We start from the raw sequence: 18,955 nt of genomic DNA, 5'->3' as shown, positions 1-18,955 counted from the left end.
GGTCCCTCTGTCAGGAGTTTGGGAGGTGTGACCTGAGGTGTGAACAGTCATTTATGGTGGGTGAATCCCACCTCTGAGGGTGCCCCAGTTGGAAGGAGCATGCCATTGTAGATGTTGGCAATCATGGGGATTTGTTTTTTTTACAGTGGCTCACCATCTTAGTGCGTGTCTGCTAAACGTAAACAGAATGAGGCTAAAGATTTGAAGACCCTCCCAACTGCACCTTGGTTCCTCATGGTATCATGTACTGGAGGTGGTCCATCCTTTGCTACAGTTAATGTGTGCATTATTCTGAAAGGTGGTGTTGCAGTTGCAGGCCCTGTGAAATGCAACTTTGCTTCTGAAGACGTATTGTGATTCTCAAGCTCAACTGCTTACAGCATCACATATCCAGAGCTATCCTGTTCGTGTGGAGAACCATCTTAAACTGAACTCATCACATGGTGTTCTTTACGTTCTGATGCTTGATGGCCTCACGGAGGGAGAAGTCCACAGTAATCTCTCTCATCATGGCATCACTGTGGCCCATTGAGTAATGAAAAGGATGGATGCAAACTTAATGCCCACATGCATTCTTTTTCTACCGTTTGCTTGAGTAATGTTTGCCTCAAAGATTAAGGCAGGCTATAAAGTCATCATGGTCCAACCTTACATTCCAAACCAGATGAGTTCCTACAAGTGTCAACATTATAATAAAACACATATCCTTTCAAAACATGGCCAAATGTGTTACTCTTGGCAGAGATGCTCACGAGGGCAGCAGTTTCCTCCTCCTCTCTGCTGTCTCAATTGTAATCCCATGAGTTTCCCATGTGTCTTAATGAGCGAACCATACAGGAGATCTGAGTGAAGGACATCAAACTCCACTTTGTCACTCACAGTTGTTAGCTAGTCAAAATCTGTGAATTTTATGATTGGCATTTACAGTACCATATTTGCTATGCTATGCATAATGGAGGATATGCCCACCCAGACTTGGGACCACAAGTTCAGTATTGCAGTAGTGGAGTTACCCAGGTCACAGTAGCATCCCCATCTCCTCCTACAGATGCGTAACAAGCCATGTGATCTTTGTCCCTTGTGGCGAAATAAATTGTAACACAACTGTCAATCTGAAAGGACAAAAGCAATACTCACGCAAAGACTTTCTACAGCTAAAAAACATGATATTTATCTGGCAACTAGAAAGTTCTAAGAAATCGTACAAAAACAAACGGTCTTCACCTTCCTTGACTAGGAGATCCTCTTCAGTGGAGTTGGCACATATACCCTCACCTGGCTGACCTCCATTTTGCTGGTGCTCGCTGCCTACCAATTTTCTGCCATGGAATTCACAGGATGGCCCGGAGGGAATGCCAATATGTTAGTAGATCTCATGGAACAGGATTTTCCAGCCCTTGCCCCTGTAGCAGTGAATTTTTGAAGGTGGGCACTCAGCAGCTACCAAGGTGACTAACCTTCATTTGTTCCCTCCTCCCCAATCCCCATTATGACTTCTCCAATGGAACGTTTGTGGCATTAGATCGAGCCAACAGGAATTACAGCTGTTCTTGGAATTGCAGTGTCTGCTTTTTTTCTGCTTCCAAGAATAAAAATTGTCCTCACAACCCCTTTGACCTCTCATGTTTCTTCTGGTCCACTTTCACCTTTCCCCCACAGACAGCATTCCACCTCATGGGGGAGCCATGTTGGTCATCGGTCTCATTGAACACTCGACTGCTAGCTATGGCAGTCTGCACTTTCTTCCTCATTTCACCTTTTTTCTTTTGTAACATCTACTCTCCTCCGTGATTTGCTGTTACCAAGTTGGACTTGCTCCAGCTCATTGGTCAGCTCCCTCACTCCTTTTTGCTGCTTGGTTAGTTTAATGCCCGCCATCTGCTTTCGGGCTCTAGGAGAACCTGTCCAAGAGGTTTTGTCTTAGCTGACGTTCTGAATCCTCTCTCATATCAGTGAAACACCCATGTCCCTTTCAGATTCCATGCACATTTATTACCATCTAGACCTCTTGTTCTGCACTGTCCAGCTTGCCCGTCATCTCAAATGGCCCGTTCCCTCTGACACATACTCAAATGATCACTTTCTGTGTGCTGTCTATTCGCAGACTCTTACCCCACCTGAGTGCAAACCCAATTTGCAGCTTTCTATGGCCGACTGGAGGCTTTACTCGTCCCTCGCGACGTTTACACAGCTGTGATGACCAGGTAAAGTATCTTCCAAAACTTATCCTTACTGCTGCAGAATGTTCCATGCCGTGTACTTAAAGTTGACTGTAGCATGTCCTGGTCCCTGGTAGACTGAGGCATGCAGCAATGTGTTTCACTGGTGGAGATGTGCTCTTCACCCTATGATGGTGAGTTATATTCATTATGAAGAGAGGTGTGTGCAGTGTTGTCACATTTTTCGGGATACTAAAAAACCTACCTGGATGTCGTTTATTAGGTATTTTAAGTTTCACTCCCTCTTCTGTTGCGTGGAGCAACATTCATCGGCTCTCTGGGACCAAACTCGATTCCCCAATTCCTGGTATGACCATGTCAACTCCCATGCTATCTCCAACACCTCGGACAGCTATTTTACAGAGATTTCAAGCCCCACCCACTATAACGGTGCCTTCCATGTGTAGAGGACAAGGGAGTTATTTTTAAGAAATACGGTGCGAAATTTTGATTTAGTGTGTTTCAGTGCGTGATGTGCCAGCCTCACGGCAAACGATGGACGAAGGCCGGCCAGCGCGTTATGCAGGTGACACAGTTTTGCAATAATCGTCGGTATGTGTGTATGTGCGCGACAGCCATCAGAATGCAGCATTAGCAGAATAAAGCAGGCGCGGGCTGCATGTGGCACGGTTGCGTTAGTCAACTCCTCTAGAACCTTCTAATAAACACGCAGCTGTGTAACTGGCGGATTCAGCAGCGGCTTGCACTATTTAAGTGCATCAGAGGTGGGCGTTGGCATTTGGTTCGACCGATTGGGCAATCGGTCACTGTCACGTCGTCGTCATCAGTGACGCTGTCCCTGAGGACTGGCTGGCGGAGGGCGTTGCCCGCTGCTGCACCAGCGACTCCCGGCGTCGTCACGAGCCGCCGCATCTGCAGGGGGCGAGCTGGGCCGGGCCTCATGCTGCTGACCTACCGCCTGCACAGCTGCTGACTGAGTGCAGCATCGCGTTCCCCGGACTGCGTGCATCAGCACGTCTCCACCATGACATGACATGAGTGGTGGGGCTGAGCTACCAGAGAATTTATTGGAAGAACCAACAATAAAAAACAGGAAGATTGCTAAAAACAGCCACCTTCTTCTACCCAGCCATGCCCTACAACCCCAACCATGTCACCCGCTCCGGTCGTCCTGTTATGTAGGGAAACAAGTGGAGGCAGCTCAGCTCATATCCTCTCAGAAACATGAATGCTACAATGTTGCTATTACTATGAGGGATGTAGACCATGCTCTCACTTCATCCAGATCATTTGCCCTAGAGCTAGACAGTGTTCAAATTGAGATGTTGCAGCATTCTCTTGTAGGTCAGCACCTTCTCCTTTGTAGGTACAATTATATTTGGGCAGATTGCATGTTTCCTAGATGCTGGTGTGAAGCCACTGTTATACCCAACCTAAGCCTTCCTTCTCTCACCAGCTGTGTTTCCAGGGTGATAGATATGATTCATGGGCAGATGGTTTTGTGGCTTCGAGCATGCTGTTCTGTGTTTGACCGTGTTTTCACTTTGTCATCCGATATCATGAATGGTTCCCTGTGGAAATAAGGCTATGGCCATATTATTTGATTCGGAAGAAGTCTGATACATCTGCTGGAGGACTGGTATCATCTGTAGTCTATACATGTGGGGCTTCAGAGGCCATCTGCCCCATTTACTAGAGGAAGTTTTGAAAGATGTTTTCCAAAAGTTTATATTGTTTGGCCTTGTCACACACATTTATCCAGGAAAATGGGATGCCTGAATACTCGTCCTGGGTATCATTGTCTTTGCTATCCCCTTTAACCATATTATGGGCTCTCTCCCACGAAGTATCTGTTGCAGTCCTACGTCAACATGTCTCCTTGAGCAGCGTCTTCAGCGTCATTCCTATCATCTTTTCTCATGGAACATGGGCAGTGGCTTTCACTTTTCCACTGTCATAACCTTTTGTATAAGTATTTGGCGGTGGAATGAGTTTCTTACACCATCTTTACATCTTGCGCCTTGTGCTCTTTCATTCTCTGAAACAGGAAATTCCTGGAGGAGCTCATGTTTGATATGAAACTTCCTTCGTCCTCCCATGTATCGTACTTGGCTGTACATAGTACCCAATCCCTCAGTTTCCTACATCTCCTAATTGGTATTTCCAGAGAAGCGGATCAGACAGCCCTCCTCCATTTCTTGTGATCCCTTGTCCATTCATAACTAGACTGTGGGTGTTTAGTTCATTCCTCTGCACCTCTGTTCATCATATGCTGTCTGAACACACTCCATTATGGAATACGTTTCTCCAGTGGCTGCTTTTTCACCAGCCCGGTTGAGAGTCTGCAGAAGACGCTGGACTGCTAGTCATACTGGTATGTCGTCCTCCTCAGTGGATAGGCATTCCATTTCTCTTTCACACCTGGGGACTCATCCTATTACATCTTATTTGATGACTCCTTTGCCTGCCAGTACGGGGATCGCCATTCTTCCCTGTTACCTCCTGGAGTTCGCTTTTGGCTTCAGGTTACCTCCCACGTTCCTGATGGTTGTTAACCCTTCGCCATCTTGGCTTCATGTAGCTGCCCATGTTCATCGTGGACTTCATTTTCTTCACTTTTATAAGCAGGACCCACCGTAGGAAAAAATGCATAAATAGTACGGACTAATCTGTTGTCAGGGTACAAAATTCGTTGCAATATTACACTCTACACGAATTGTACTGACTGGCAGTATGCCCACCAGTTGATAACTCAAACATTTTACCAATATTATGCATCATCACTTGTTTTTTCGAGAAACCTAGTGGCGATCCTGTTGAATATTTGTGACGAAAGTCTGTAATGTGTTTTGTTTTCATCTCTGATTTAAACATAACATTTGCATGTACTTCAAATCGTTTAGAAATATGTATCCAGTATACATATGAATTGTCGATGTTGCAAGGTCCAGGAGGTATTATCACAATTTCCCCATTCCCTAGATGCAATTTATTATTAATTCTGTGGTGATAGCTATGCTTTTGTGTGTTTGCAGCCCACTCAATGCTGTACATCACTACCCCCTGCTCATCTATTGCAGGAAATTAATTTGCTTTTAATTTAGACCAATTATTATTAGAGTGAACGTCATTACATCGTAGCTTCAAATGATGTGGAGACTTGCATACTGCTTGTTTTTATACAATTTTGAGGAACAATATCAGGCAGAAATATCCTGAGGTATGAACTGAAGTCATGGTAGTGTCGAACATTGTACAACAGCTGATTCCTATTGGTGAAGTGACAACAGAATTCTTCAGGTGGCCTTAAATTACCAAGAGCTCCATACCCCCAGCAACATCTAAATTGACAGTTCCACTTGTCTTGGATTTCCACACTGTCTCAAGCAATGTATCCTACATAAAGACTATGTAAAATTTCGTGATTTTAAATTTTCTGACGAGATTAAGGCGATCTCAGAGTATGTTCGTAATCCTTCTCTCCATTACCATTGCTGTGGGCCTTTTTAAAATATCCAACCCAAGCCATTTCCTGTATTTTAAATATAGGCCTTAACCGATAGCGATGGCCTCCATAGTCATTATGCTTTTTAGCTGTTTGTATTTGCTTTTCGCTTTTTCGGGCGTTCTCTACTGCTTGGAATATGATAGCAGCTCTCCTAGCTTATGTAACCAGAGCTGACAGCACAGCAAATGGAGGTATTAGGAACTAAATTATTCCACCAGATGTCTTTGGTATTGGTAGGAATCTGGGCGTTTTAACACATAGTTTCCTTCCTTCTTTCTGCCCCAAGGCACTTTTTGCCACTATCACCACTGATTTGATGCAGTTTTTTAAACACCCCATTGGTTCTTCTTCTTTAGTGTGCAGTGAAGTGCATTCATTATTGCTTGAAGTTTAGTCCAGTACCCAATTTAAGTTCGAGAAAACATTGCCTTATCAACCCCATATGCAGAAATAGGTTGTCCTACATCAACATCCATCCCTTGACATACCTGTGCAGCCTTATCAATGAGTATTTAGTCTGCAATTTGATTATATTTATTTGTAGTGCAGGCAATGTTGTGCTTTTTGCATACATTGTCCAGAACCTTACAGCCCCTATCACCATAAGCCAGGCGCTATTTCAATTTTTTTCCAGCTCCACAGAAATTATATTGAGAGATACAAAGTTCAAATGGCAGATACTCGAGAATACCACCTTCAACTCTGTTGATGTGTTTCCTAGCACTCATGTCACACTACTGCATGGTTTGAGGTTTGCTTTTCATATTACATAGCAAATTGCGAGTGTTCACCCAGCTGTTGAGCTTCAATGAGAAACTAAGCAATTTCATCAATGCCCTGTTCACTCTACATTTTATGACCTGCTCTATGAGGAACATATTGGGTTCAAAGATTTTCTGTAATTCGTTTCTGACATCAATAGGTTTGTTCTTAATTGTCTGTTTAATAATGCGATTGTACTTGCAATGATTTCTGGCTGTATGTTCAGCCATTTTCACATATGTTGAAGATTAAATTCCTTCCACAGTAGTTTTTTGATTGTCCAGTTAAACTATTTGGCAGTACTAGTTTCCAAATGGGAGAATGTTGAATTGTGATTTATCCCACATCATTCATATTCTGCTTTGAAATGCCTCTCGTAAAATTCACTTCCGTGGTATGCGTCAAGGTTATTGGGCAGTCCTGTCTGCAACAATTGTTCAGAAACCTCTGAAACCACCTTCAAAGGTAAGCTCCAAGCAAAATTGGAATGTGTGTGTGTGACCATTAGAGTGTACATGAAACCATTATTGGTTTGTAAGTATTCTTGCGTATCTAAGAGGTCCGTCTGCCATACATAATCCATTTCTCGTATTATCAGAAATATTGTGCATGCAGGTCTGTAAAGCTCATGAACAACTCTCTCCACATTTACTCGATGATGCATATTTTTCGAAGCTCAGATAAGCTCGATTCTCTGCACTGGCTGAAACTGTAAGCAGTCGTACTTGATTTATGATTTCATTTAATTATCATAATATATATTCTCTGGAGGTAGATTGTTCAGTCTTCTATACTGAACTTAGACTATTTTACCTGCACAATGTGGAGCTGCTACAGATGGTTTAGTTAAAATCCTGTATTTGTCGCTCTATGATACTTCCATTCATCTTTTCATTGTTTTACATGCATTGGTAATGTGTAATATTGGACTACATGTTTTTATAGTTTCAGGGTATATTTTTAACATTTGACATTTTCAGAGTTATTAACTGTAGCTGCGTAGGAAATCTTTCAAATTCCTTGTTCCCAATTCTTATTGCCTTCTTGGTTAAACATATTGAGTGCTTAGATAACAAATATGGTTTTGTCCTGATGACTCCATATGTTCTGTCTTAACTCAGCATTACTCCTGTTCCTGCTTTTATCCATAGTCCACGACAGCTGCTCCAGCCTGTCACTTAGTGGTTTAAATGTTACTGAGAGATACTGGTCTCATTGCAGTTGACCTAACTTTCACAAAAGTAATTTCTGTCAAATTGCCTTCTGCACCACAGTTTTTAACATTACACTTTTTCGACAACATGCTGCTGTATACTAAGCCATTTTTGAGACAGTTTAATCTTACATGTGCGTTCAGACTGAGTGGTGATGGGCATGAAGTGCCTTAGCTATCACATTGACATTCCACACATATGTTAGTTTTACATTAACTCCTTCAATTTTCTTGTCGACACACAGTTCATATTGCTGTATTCGAGCATTCAACACCTCAACATTCATAGCACCTGCTCACTTCCATTAATTTAGTGCTGACTGCTTCCATTTTTTTTGTCAAATGCACATGCTTTGTGTCCTCTGAATGAAAGTGCAAGTTTGTACATAATGTAAAAATACTGACACAGGTGCGTTTTGGTGCATTGCCCTTTTTGAATAAATTTGTTGAAGTTTTGTTTCTATTGACCCTCATTCAGTTTACTAGTTTCATCTATAACCAGCAAATTATACTGAGAGTTACTGCAGCAATCCTCACATACAACGAATTCATTGAGTGACATGTCAGTTCCTACACCTGCTTGGAAAATATGCTTTGAATTCAGATTGTCCTGTTCGAAAGTTACAAGGTTGGTGTATCCCAGACTAACAGCTTTGGTTTGCTTAAGTATGTCTCACTGAAATAAAATGTATTGACTTACATGTGGCGAGCAAAGCAGAGATATCTGCAGATATCCTGATTTTCCACTGAGTTGTTGCCAAATATGAATATGCAGTTTGGTTTTACGTTTCCAGGTGGTGGAATATCACTGCTTTTGCTGGCTGTCTAGTGTGTTACTCCCTTAACTCCATGCGAAATTTCCTGCAGAAGCTGATATTTTGACTGAAACAATTTTTGAAAAATATATACATGCTCTAAGTGGACTCCCACAGAATGTCAGCAGTGTAAAAAGTAGATTATTTTCTGCTGCATCCCTGAAAACCAAAACACTTCTAATAGTAGGAAGTAATGATCCATTCTTCCCGTTGTTCTGGTTTCTACCTTCTTCATTGCAGGACCAGTCATTTAAAGACCTGTGTGGTGACACTGTTTCATCCACTTGGTTATGGTGGTAACTAGTTTATTTACATTGAAATGGAGGGGTTTTATAAACTTACTTATAGCTGGCTATATAAACCAACTTAAATAAGATCATATTTCAGTGCTCACATCTGTTAATGTTGAATCATACATTTCCACTTCCATCAATGCAGAGAATGCATCATGGAGTTGAGCTATGGTAGTTTCCAATGGGTGGAGAGTTTGGCAAACTGTCCACAGCAGATCACTGCCCAGTGTGTCATAGAACTGGAGGCTATGTGATTGCCTTCTTTGCCAACACATTAGCTCATCCTGTACTGCATTTCATTAAAATGTTAAAAATCTGCTCCTGTAGATCTGTGCTCCCTCTGTTATTAAATATTTTAACTGTACTAACTTAATCCCCTACAGAAATAGTAACATCAGGGGGAACAAATTTTTCCGTGGAACAAGGTTGAACTCTGCTCTGACACATTGCATGGTCAATGTCATTCATTTAAGGAGAAGTATACTTTGTCATCACTAAATTGATAGTTTTCAAGTACTACCACCCTATTTGATATTACACTGACACTGGCGTGCTTACACTCACTGGTATTCAAACAGTTGGTTTGATTGAACAGCATTATGTTGACACCATATGTCTGCTGCTGCAACGACTTCACCTTTCCTGCAAGGAAAACACATAGTGTTAGTTAGAAGCTTATTTGCTCATTTTCTCTGTTCATCAGCATCAGCATTAATACTTGAACTGGCTCAGATCAGGGACTTTTGATGCATAACTTGACATCATTATCCTTTGATGTTTGTTACAAGTGAGCGATTTATTTATCAATTGCTGTTAGTATATTTTCGCGTCATCTACTATTATTATAGTTATAATTGTGATGATGATGATGATGATGATGATGATGATGATGATCTTCAAATCCCGTATTTTGTGCACATTCGTGTACTTCTCAGGCACATTTATGCACTTTATTAACTGTGTAGTGCATAGAGCCACTTTCTGCATTGCATCACTCACTTGTTTTGTGTTACTTGCTGCACTTAGATCGCACAATCCAGTGATAGCTCTCATAGTAGCAGCAGTAGCATGTCAGAGTACTGTGAGCTGGTCCACATTTTCGTAAGAAGCGTGTTACTTTAAATTTTGTCAGTGTTCCTTACATTCAACTCCTATATTTCATGTGTGTGTGTGTGTGTGTGTGTGTGTGTGTGTGTGTGTGTGTGTGTATTTACCATGCCAACTCTGTTATGGGCAGATATAGTAATTGCTGTGAACCAAGTTGGTGATACTTCGCTCACAGCTCCAGGCAGTGTTTTCCACCGATTGGTTCACTGCTGCGGTCACCTTGGGTACTGCCCACACTGAGATCTACCTCTCACTTGTTTGTGAGTGGGAAGTCATTCTAGTGTGTGGGTGGCAGTGGAAGAATTTCCATGTTGCCAATCAGAGAGCCTGCTCAGTTCATCTGATGAAAAGATTTGGGTGCTGTCTATGGCTGATGAATTCCACTTACCATGTTCCAGATGAAGCCTCTCAGCATGCTAGACTGGGCATTTGCAGTTGGTAGTATTACTGTTAGTTGGAAGCTCTGATGATAGGTGTGTAGTGGAGCCATTTAGAGATATGGCTGCATAGGACTGGAAGGAATCCATTGTGCTTTCTGTGTGCATACTGAGAGGGGGGAGGAATGGGTGCTTCCGGATGCCATGAAAAGTGTGGCATAGTCAGCTGTTGGTGTTGGCTCATGTTGGTGCTGACAATATGTACCACGTTGGATTGGAAGAGATTCTATCTAGTTTCAGGCGACTACCTGTAGTAGTACTACTCAGTCTCGTTTGTGAGATGAAGGCGGAGCCCACCATTTTTAGGATCATGGGCACAACTGAAAGTGGTTCTTTGGTACGGAGCAGAGTGAAGGTCGGAATCAGATTCCGAGACAGTTCTGCAACTATGTAGGTTGCAGATTCCTCGACTAGCGCTAAAAGGTGGTAGTTCACGATTGCTGCTAAATTGGTCAGGAATCCATTACACAAAGGAAGCAGTTCCACACGAGTGTGGGGGATGTGTAGAGGAGACGGTGCTTTTTTTAGGTGAGATGGTCTCGGATGAGAGCGGAAAGAGCTTCAGCTTCAAAGATTGCTAGTTGACAACCAAAAAAGGGTAGATACAACCACAATAAGTACAGTAGTTGTAAATTGTCGTAGCTGCATTAGAAAAGAACCAGGGCTCGGTGCTAACAGAAAGCACTGAACCTCAAATCGTTATAGGTATGGAAACAAGCTGAAATTTTTTCAAAAGACTTAACCATGTTCATAAAGGATTCATGTTGTACTGTTCATTGCTGTTAGAAGTAGTTTACCTTGCAGTGAAATTTCAGTAAATAGTTCCTGTGAGGTACTATGGGTAGTGATCAGTTAAAAGTTCCAGGCTGAGAGACTGTGGTCGATCTGTAAAACTGCTTCTTCCTGACGTTTCATTGCCAACTGTGGGCAACATCTTCGGAGGTGAGTCAACAATTGCTGCCAGGCCAGAGAGATCGTGTTTAGAGTGCATCACCATACTTCACTTCCACTGACTGTAAGTCTATCTGTGAGTAACATCATTATTCTCAATTGAATGTAATCGATCGTCACACCGTTGGTGCAAAGTCGACCACCATATCCTGTGTAACTTTAAGCCTTCCTGTTTTCTGCTGAAATTATTGTGGTGTTCCTTCCCTATACGTACACATGCATAATAATGCGATGTACTGCGTAGCACACTTGTCTCACGAAAGTTTATTTTATGAGCACCATCCTTGAAAACATGTTCCGCTACAGTTGATTTGCAGGTACATCCCAGTCGACAGTTCCTTTTATGTTCAGTTAAGTGGGTATTGACACTTCTTTTCGTTGTTCCAATATAAACCTTCCAACAGCTACATGCAATTTTATACATCTCAGGAGTTGCTAAGCGGTGTCATGCATCTTCTGCCGACCTTAAATACTCACTAATCTTCTTTGTGGGTCTAGGTATTGTTTCAATTTGAAATTTGGCCAGAACTTTCCTAATATGGCCCTTAATATTGCGAATAAATAGAAGAAAAACCTCTCCAGCTGACAGTGGTTGTTGCTGAATGTTTTCACTTTTCTTCTGGGATGAAGTGCTTGATCTATCTCGTTGTCAGCGTATTCATTTTTATTAACAGCCATTCACAAATGATTTTGTTCATCGTGTAAATAAGCTGGCTCACAGATCTTCGTAGCTCTGTCTACAAATGTTTTAATGACACTGCTCTTCTGCCTGAGATGAAGGTTCGAATTCTTATGGAGGTAATGGTCGGTGTGTGTATCTTTTCTACACACTTCATGCCCTAGACTCCCATCTGCCCATTTGATTACTGATAAATCCAAAAAAATTTAGTTGTCCGTTTCTCTTATTCTCCATAGTAAATTGTATCTTTGGATTAATACTATTCAGATACACCAATAACCCATACAGTTCCTCTTCACCGTGATTCCATACCACAAAAATCTCATCCACATACCGATACGTCATACACATCCCGATACCACTTCAAAGCGCTTTTAGTGGCAGACTGCAGCGCCTACTGTTCAAAAAATTCCATGAAAAGATTAGCAACAGCAGGACTCGGAGGGCTGTTCATAAAACTCATCATCATACTGGAAATAAGTTATGGATGGGCGATGTCGGGATCTCCACGCCCTGGCAGCCAGTCGTTGAGTTACCTCAGAAGATGATGTCGGTTACGGTTAGTGCGGGTGGTTATACCAGCCAACTGGAATAAATTAATAAGTTCCTTTTATCAACGCTCTGACTCAGATGAAACAATTGCTGGACAGTTCAAAGAAAACTTGAGTGTCATTTCAAATAGATATGCCACTTGAACCGTTATAGTTGGTTGGGACTTCAGTCTACCCTCAATATATTGGCGAAAATAAATGTTTATTGTCAGTGTTAGGCATAAAACGTCGTCTGAAACCGTGCTGAATGGCGTCTCTGAAAATTACTTCGAACAATGAGTTCAGAAGTGCACCGAAAGTGTAAATGGGTGCGAAAACAACCTTGACATCTTAATAACCATGGCCAAACAGGGAGCATAACAGGTTCAGGGATTAGTGACCACAATGTTGTTGAACCATGAAGAGTTCATAAGAGTGAATACTGTAATATCTAAACTAACCAAAAATAAACACAAAATATCTGCCCTTGAAAAAGCAGATAAAAGTTCACTTGACACATTCCGAAGAGACAGTCTCCACTCCTTCAGATAAGTTTTTGTAAACATAGTCCAGATGTGGTTTAAAGTCAAATAAGGAATAACTGAGAGATATGTGTCAAAAAAATTAATAAGAGGTGGCGCTGACACAAAACAGTTCATACCACTGGTGCAGGAGCAATGAAATACACATGCTAAATTTAAAAGAACGCAAAATCCACAAGATTGGTAAAGTCTTGCAGAGCCCAAAATTTAGCAAAAATTTCCGTGAGAGAGGCTTTTAATAGTTTTCAGAACGACACTGTCTCGAAATCTAGTAGAAAACCCAAAGAAATTCTGGTTGTGTGTGAAGTGTACCATTGACAGGGTGCATTAATATGTTCATTGCGCGAGAGCAATGGTAATGTTATTGATGGCAGTGCCTCTAAAGTAGAGTTACTGATACTGGTTTCTCTAAATTCCTGCACAAGAATAGTAAAGCGAGTATTCCCGAATTCTAATCAAGAATAACTTCCTGCATGAGTAACGTAAGAGTGGATATCCTAAATGTAGCGGAGCAGCTTAAAACACTTGAAAAAAGCAATGCCTCTGGTCCACATTGTACATCATTCAGTTTCCTTTCAGATTATGCTGATACAATAGCTACATACTTAGCAGTCGTATACAGCTCTTCAACAGCAGAAAGATCGGTACCCAAAGACAGGAAAGTTGCACAAATCACACCCAAGAAAGGAAACGGGAGTAATCCGATGAAAAGCAGACCCATTCCACTAATGTCGCTTTGCATTAGGATTTTGGAAAATATAATCTGTTTGAACATTATGAATTACCTTGAAGACATCATTTTTGACAAATAGCCAACACGTATTCGGAAAATGTAATTCATGTGAAACACAGCAAGCTCTTTATTCTCGCAAAGTAATGACTGATATGGACATATGACATTACAGTGATTCCATATTTTTTGATTTTCAGAAGGCTTTTGACTCAGTTCCTCACAAAAGACTTCCAATTAAATTGCAAGCCCCTGGAGTATCATCCTAGTTGTGTGTACTGATCCGTGATTTTGTACCAGAAAGGTCACAGTTCGTAATAACTGACAGAAAGTCATCGAAGTACTATCTGTGGTTTCCCAAGGAAGTGTTATAGGCCCTCTCTTGTTCCTAATCTACATACACGACTTTGGAGACAGTCTGAGCAGCTCTCTTAGATGGTTTGCAGAGGATACTGTCATTTACCTTATTGTAAAGTCATCAGATAATCAAAAAGAATTGTGAAGTGATAGACAAGATATCTGTATAGTGTGAGAAATGCCAACTAACGGTAAATAATGAAAAGTATGAAGTCAACCACATCAGTACTAAAAGGAATGTGCTAAATTGCGTTTGCACGATAAATCATACAAACCTAAAAGCTGTGAACTCAACTACATACATAGGGATTACAATTATGAATAAATTAAATCATTACATTCATATAGACAATGCTCTGGAGAAAGCAAACCAAACACTGATTCCTTGACAGACCACTTAGAAAACGTAACAGTTCTACTAAAGAAAAGGCATACACTATGCTTGTCTGTCCTCTTGTGGAGTATTGCAGAGTGGTGTGGGACATCAAAGAAATTCAAAGAAGGGCAGATCGTTATGTATTCTCATGAAATAAGGGAGAGGGTGCTATGAATACATGAACTGGGGTGGTGATAATTAAAACAAAGGCGTTTTTCGCTATGGTAAGACTTTTTCATAAAATTTCAATCACGAATTCTGTCATCAGAGTATGATAGTTTTTTGGTGCCCATCTATGTAGGGAGAAATTACCATCATTGAAAAGTACGAGAAATCAGAGCGCATATGGAAAGATGTGTGGAATTGTAGAGAAGTAGATTAAATATGATGGTTTGATGACCCGCTGCCAGGACCTTAATTGTGAATTACACAGTAATCATGTAGATCATCATCATCTTCTTCTTCTTCTTCTTCCATATGTCTGTGTTTGTTGCATGGGGCAGTTAGGTAGTGTGGCTGAAAATGGTCTCAGAGCCAGAGGTGGCATGCCAGTTGCTCTTCACATATTTGCCAGCAGTATTCTAAATACCTTTTCTGGAATACTACAGCAACAACAGAAGGTTGATTCAGTATCTTCATCATCAGCACTCCCATTACACTGTGCCATGGACAAAAAGTAAATTAATTGAATATAGAAAATCGAATGCTTAGCAGTGATATTTCTTTTTTATTTCAAATACTTACAGTCGATGTCTTCATCAGTCAGTGCCATGATGCAAATGCCGTAAAAGTGCCGTGCATAGATATTTTAAAAAGAAGTACGACCTGCTGCTGATATAATACTAACAAAACATAATGAGAATTACAGGTAGATCAGTTCGTAAACGTTTCTTGTACGGACAGGCATTTTAAACAATTCCAACATATGCAAAACTGTATACATGTTAGTTGTAGTAATGTGATATCACATGGGCTCAGAGATGTGAGGTGCATGGGCAAAAGAGAGTGCTTCATGAAAGTTGCTGGAGCACTGGCCATCGGAGTGGAGGTACTCGTGGTTGGATGTTTATGCTCATGTCAGTGAAATATGACCTGCATCTGACCTGCATTGGAATCTTTGTCCTGTGAAATCCGAGCAGAGGGGGACTTGACGTGGGAGGTGATACAAAAACAATTAGCAGAAGCACAGGGAGGAGGCAGGAGGGTGTACTCTTACATTTCCTTCTCGCCTCCCCTCCCAGATCCACTTTGACTCTATGCTCTTCAGGTTCTATCCCATTTCCTCTCCTCCCTCCCTCTCCTTCCTACTCTCTCCCTCTCCTTCCTACTCTCTCCCTCTCCTTCCTACTCTCTCCCTCTCCTTCCTACTCTCTCCCTCTCCTTCCTACTCTCTCCCTCTCCTTCCTACTCTCTCCCTCTCCTTCCAACTCTCTCCCACTCCTTCCTACTCTCTCCCTCTCCTTCCTACTCCCTCCCTCTCCTTCCTACTCCCTCCCTCTCCTTCCTACTCTCTCCCTCTCCTTCCTACTCTCTCCCTCTCCTTCCTACTCTCTCCCTCTCCTTCCTACTCTCTCCCTCTCCTTCCTACTCCCTCCCTCTCCTTCCTACTCCCTCCCTCTCCTTCCTACTCCCTCCCTCTCCTTCCTACTCCCTCCCTCTCCCGCCTACTCCCTCCCTCTCCTTCCTACTCTCTCCCTCCTACTCTCTCCCTCCTACTCTCTCCCTCCTACTCTCCCCCTCCTACTCTCTCCCTCCTACTCTCTCCCTCCTACTCTCTCCCTCCTACTCTCTCCCTCTCCCTCCTACTCTCTCCCTCCTACTCTCTCCCTCTCCCTCCTACTCTCTCCCTCTCCCTCCTACTCTCTCCCTCTCCCTCCTACTCTCTCCCTCTCCCTCCTACTCTCTCCCTCTCCCTCCTACTCTCTCCCTCTCCCTCCTACTCTCTCCCTCTCCCTCCTACTCTCTCCCTCTCCCTCCTACTCTCTCCCTCTCCCTCCTACTCTCTCCCTCTCCCTCCTACTCTCTCCCTCTCCCTCCTACTCTCTCCCTCTCCCTCCTACTCTCTCCCCCTCTCCCTCCTACTCTCTCCCCCTCTCCCTCCTACTCTCTCCCCCTCTCCCTCCTACTCTCTCCCCCTCTCCCTCCTACTCTCTCCCCCTCTCCCTCCTACTCTCTCCCCCTCTCCCTCCTACTCTCTCCCCCTCTCCCTCCTACTCTCTCCCCCTCTCCCTCCTACTCTCTCCCCCTCTCCCTCCTACTCTCTCCCCCTCTCCCTCCTACTCTCTCCCCCTCTCCCTCCTACTCTCTCCCCCTCTCCCTCCTACTCTCTCCCCCTCTCCCTCCTACTCTCTCCCCCTCTCCCTCCTACTCTCTCCCCCTTCTCCCTCCTACTCTCTCCCCTTCTCCCTCCTACTCTCTCCCCCTCTCCCTCCTACTCTCTCCCCCTCTCCCTGCTACTCTCTCCCCCTCTCCCTGCTACTCTCTCCCCCTCTCCCTGCTACTCTCTCCCCCTCTCCCTGCTACTCTCTCCCCCTCTCCCTGCTACTCTCTCCCCCTCTCCCTGCTACTCTCTCCCCCTCTCCCTGCTACTCTCTCCCCCTCTCCCTGCTACTCTCTCCCCCTCTCCCTGCTACTCTCTCCCCCTCTCCCTGCTACTCTCTCCCCCTCTCCCTGCTACTCTCTCCCCCTCTCCCTGCTACTCTCTCCCCCTCTCCCTGCTACTCTCTCCCCCTCTCCCTGCTACTCTCTCCCCCTCTCCCTGCTACTCTCTCCCCCTCTCCCTGCTACTCTCTCCCCCTCTCCCTGCTACTCTCTCCCCCTCTCCCTGCTACTCTCTCCCCCTCTCCCTGCTACTCTCTCCCCCTCTCCCTGCTACTCTCTCCCCCTCTCCCTGCTACTCTCTCCCCCTCTCCCTGCTACTCTCTCCCCCTCTCCCTGCTACTCTCTCCCCCTCTCCCTGCTACTCTCTCCCCCTCTCCCTGCTACTCTCTCCCCCTCTCCCTGCTACTCTCTCCCCCTCTCCCTGCTACTCTCTCCCCCTCTCCCTGCTACTCTCTCCCCCTCTCCCTGCTACTCTCTCCCCCTCTCCCTGCTACTCTCTCCCCCTCTCCCTGCTACTCTCTCCCCCTCTCCCTGCTACTCTCTCCCCCTCTCCCTGCTACTCTCTCCCCCTCTCCCTGCTACTCTCTCCCCCTCTCCCTGCTACTCTCTCCCCCTCTCCCTGCTACTCTCTCCCCCTCTCCCTGCTACTCTCTCCCCCTCTCCCTGCTACTCTCTCCCCCTCTCCCTGCTACTCTCTCCCCCTCTCCCTGCTACTCTCTCCCCCTCTCCCTGCTACTCTCTCCCCCTCTCCCTGCTACTCTCTCCCCCTCTCCCTGCTACTCTCTCCCCCTCTCCCTGCTACTCTCTCCCCCTCTCCCTGCTACTCTCTCCCCCTCTCCCTGCTACTCTCTCCCCCTCTCCCTGCTACTCTCTCCCCCTCTCCCTGCTACTCTCTCCCCCTCTCCCTGCTACTCTCTCCCCCTCTCCCTGCTACTCTCTCCCCCTCTCCCTGCTACTCTCTCCCCCTCTCCCTGCTACTCTCTCCCCCTCTCCCTGCTACTCTCTCCCCCTCTCCCTGCTACTCTCTCCCCCTCTCCCTGCTACTCTCTCCCCCTCTCCCTGCTACTCTCTCCCCCTCTCCCTGCTACTCTCTCCCCCTCTCCCTGCTACTCTCTCCCCCTCTCCCTGCTACTCTCTCCCCCTCTCCCTGCTACTCTCTCCCCCTCTCCCTGCTACTCTCTCCCCCTCTCCCTGCTACTCTCTCCCCCTCTCCCTGCTACTCTCTCCCCCTCTCCCCGCTACTCTCTCCCCCTCTCCCCGCTACTCTCTCCCCCTCTCCCCGCTACTCTCTCCCCCTCTCCCTCCCACTCCCTCTCCCTCCCACTCTCCCTCCCTTTCCCTCTCCCACCCACTCTCCCTCCCTCTCCCTCACCCTCCCACTCTCCGTCTCCCCCCCTACTCTCTCCGTCTCCCCCCCTACTCTCTCCGTCTCCCTCACCCTCCTCTCTCCGTCCCCCCCCCTCCTCTCTCCGTCCCCCCCCCCTACTCTCTCCGTCCCCCCCCTACTCTCTCCGTCCCCCCCTACTCTCTCCGTCCCCCCCCCCCTACTCTCTCCGTCCCCCCCCTACTCTCTGCGTCCCCCCCCTACTCTCTGCGTCCCCCCCTACTCTCTCCGTCTCCCCCCCTACTCTCTCCGTCTCCCCCCCTACTCTCTCCGTCTCCCCCCCTACTCTCTCCGTCTCCCCCCCCTACTCTCTCCGTCTCCCCCCCTACTCTCTCCGTCTCCCCCCCTACTCTCTCCGTCTCCCCCCCTACTCTCTCCGTCTCCCCCCCTACTCTCTCCGTCTCCCCCCCTCTACCCTCTCCCTCCCCAATGCCTTCCTCCCGCGCCGTCTCTCTCCCTCCATTTCTTGCGCAGTATTCTCACACCAATA

The 18,955-nt window shown here is 45.1% G+C and overlaps 1 protein-coding gene across 1 annotated transcript in view; it reads left to right on the top strand.

The window, feature by feature from the left end:
• Positions 1-18,955, top strand: part of LOC124553209 (zinc finger protein 708-like) — a 123,518-nt gene that overhangs the window by 88,864 nt on the left and 15,699 nt on the right. The window lies entirely within an intron of this gene.

This window comes from Schistocerca americana, chromosome 11 (assembly GCF_021461395.2).
Source record: "Schistocerca americana isolate TAMUIC-IGC-003095 chromosome 11, iqSchAmer2.1, whole genome shotgun sequence".
NCBI classification, from domain to species: Eukaryota; Metazoa; Arthropoda; class Insecta; order Orthoptera; family Acrididae; genus Schistocerca; species Schistocerca americana.
Note: the sequence above shows the minus strand (reverse complement) of the source record. Positions and strands in the feature narration are given on the sequence as shown.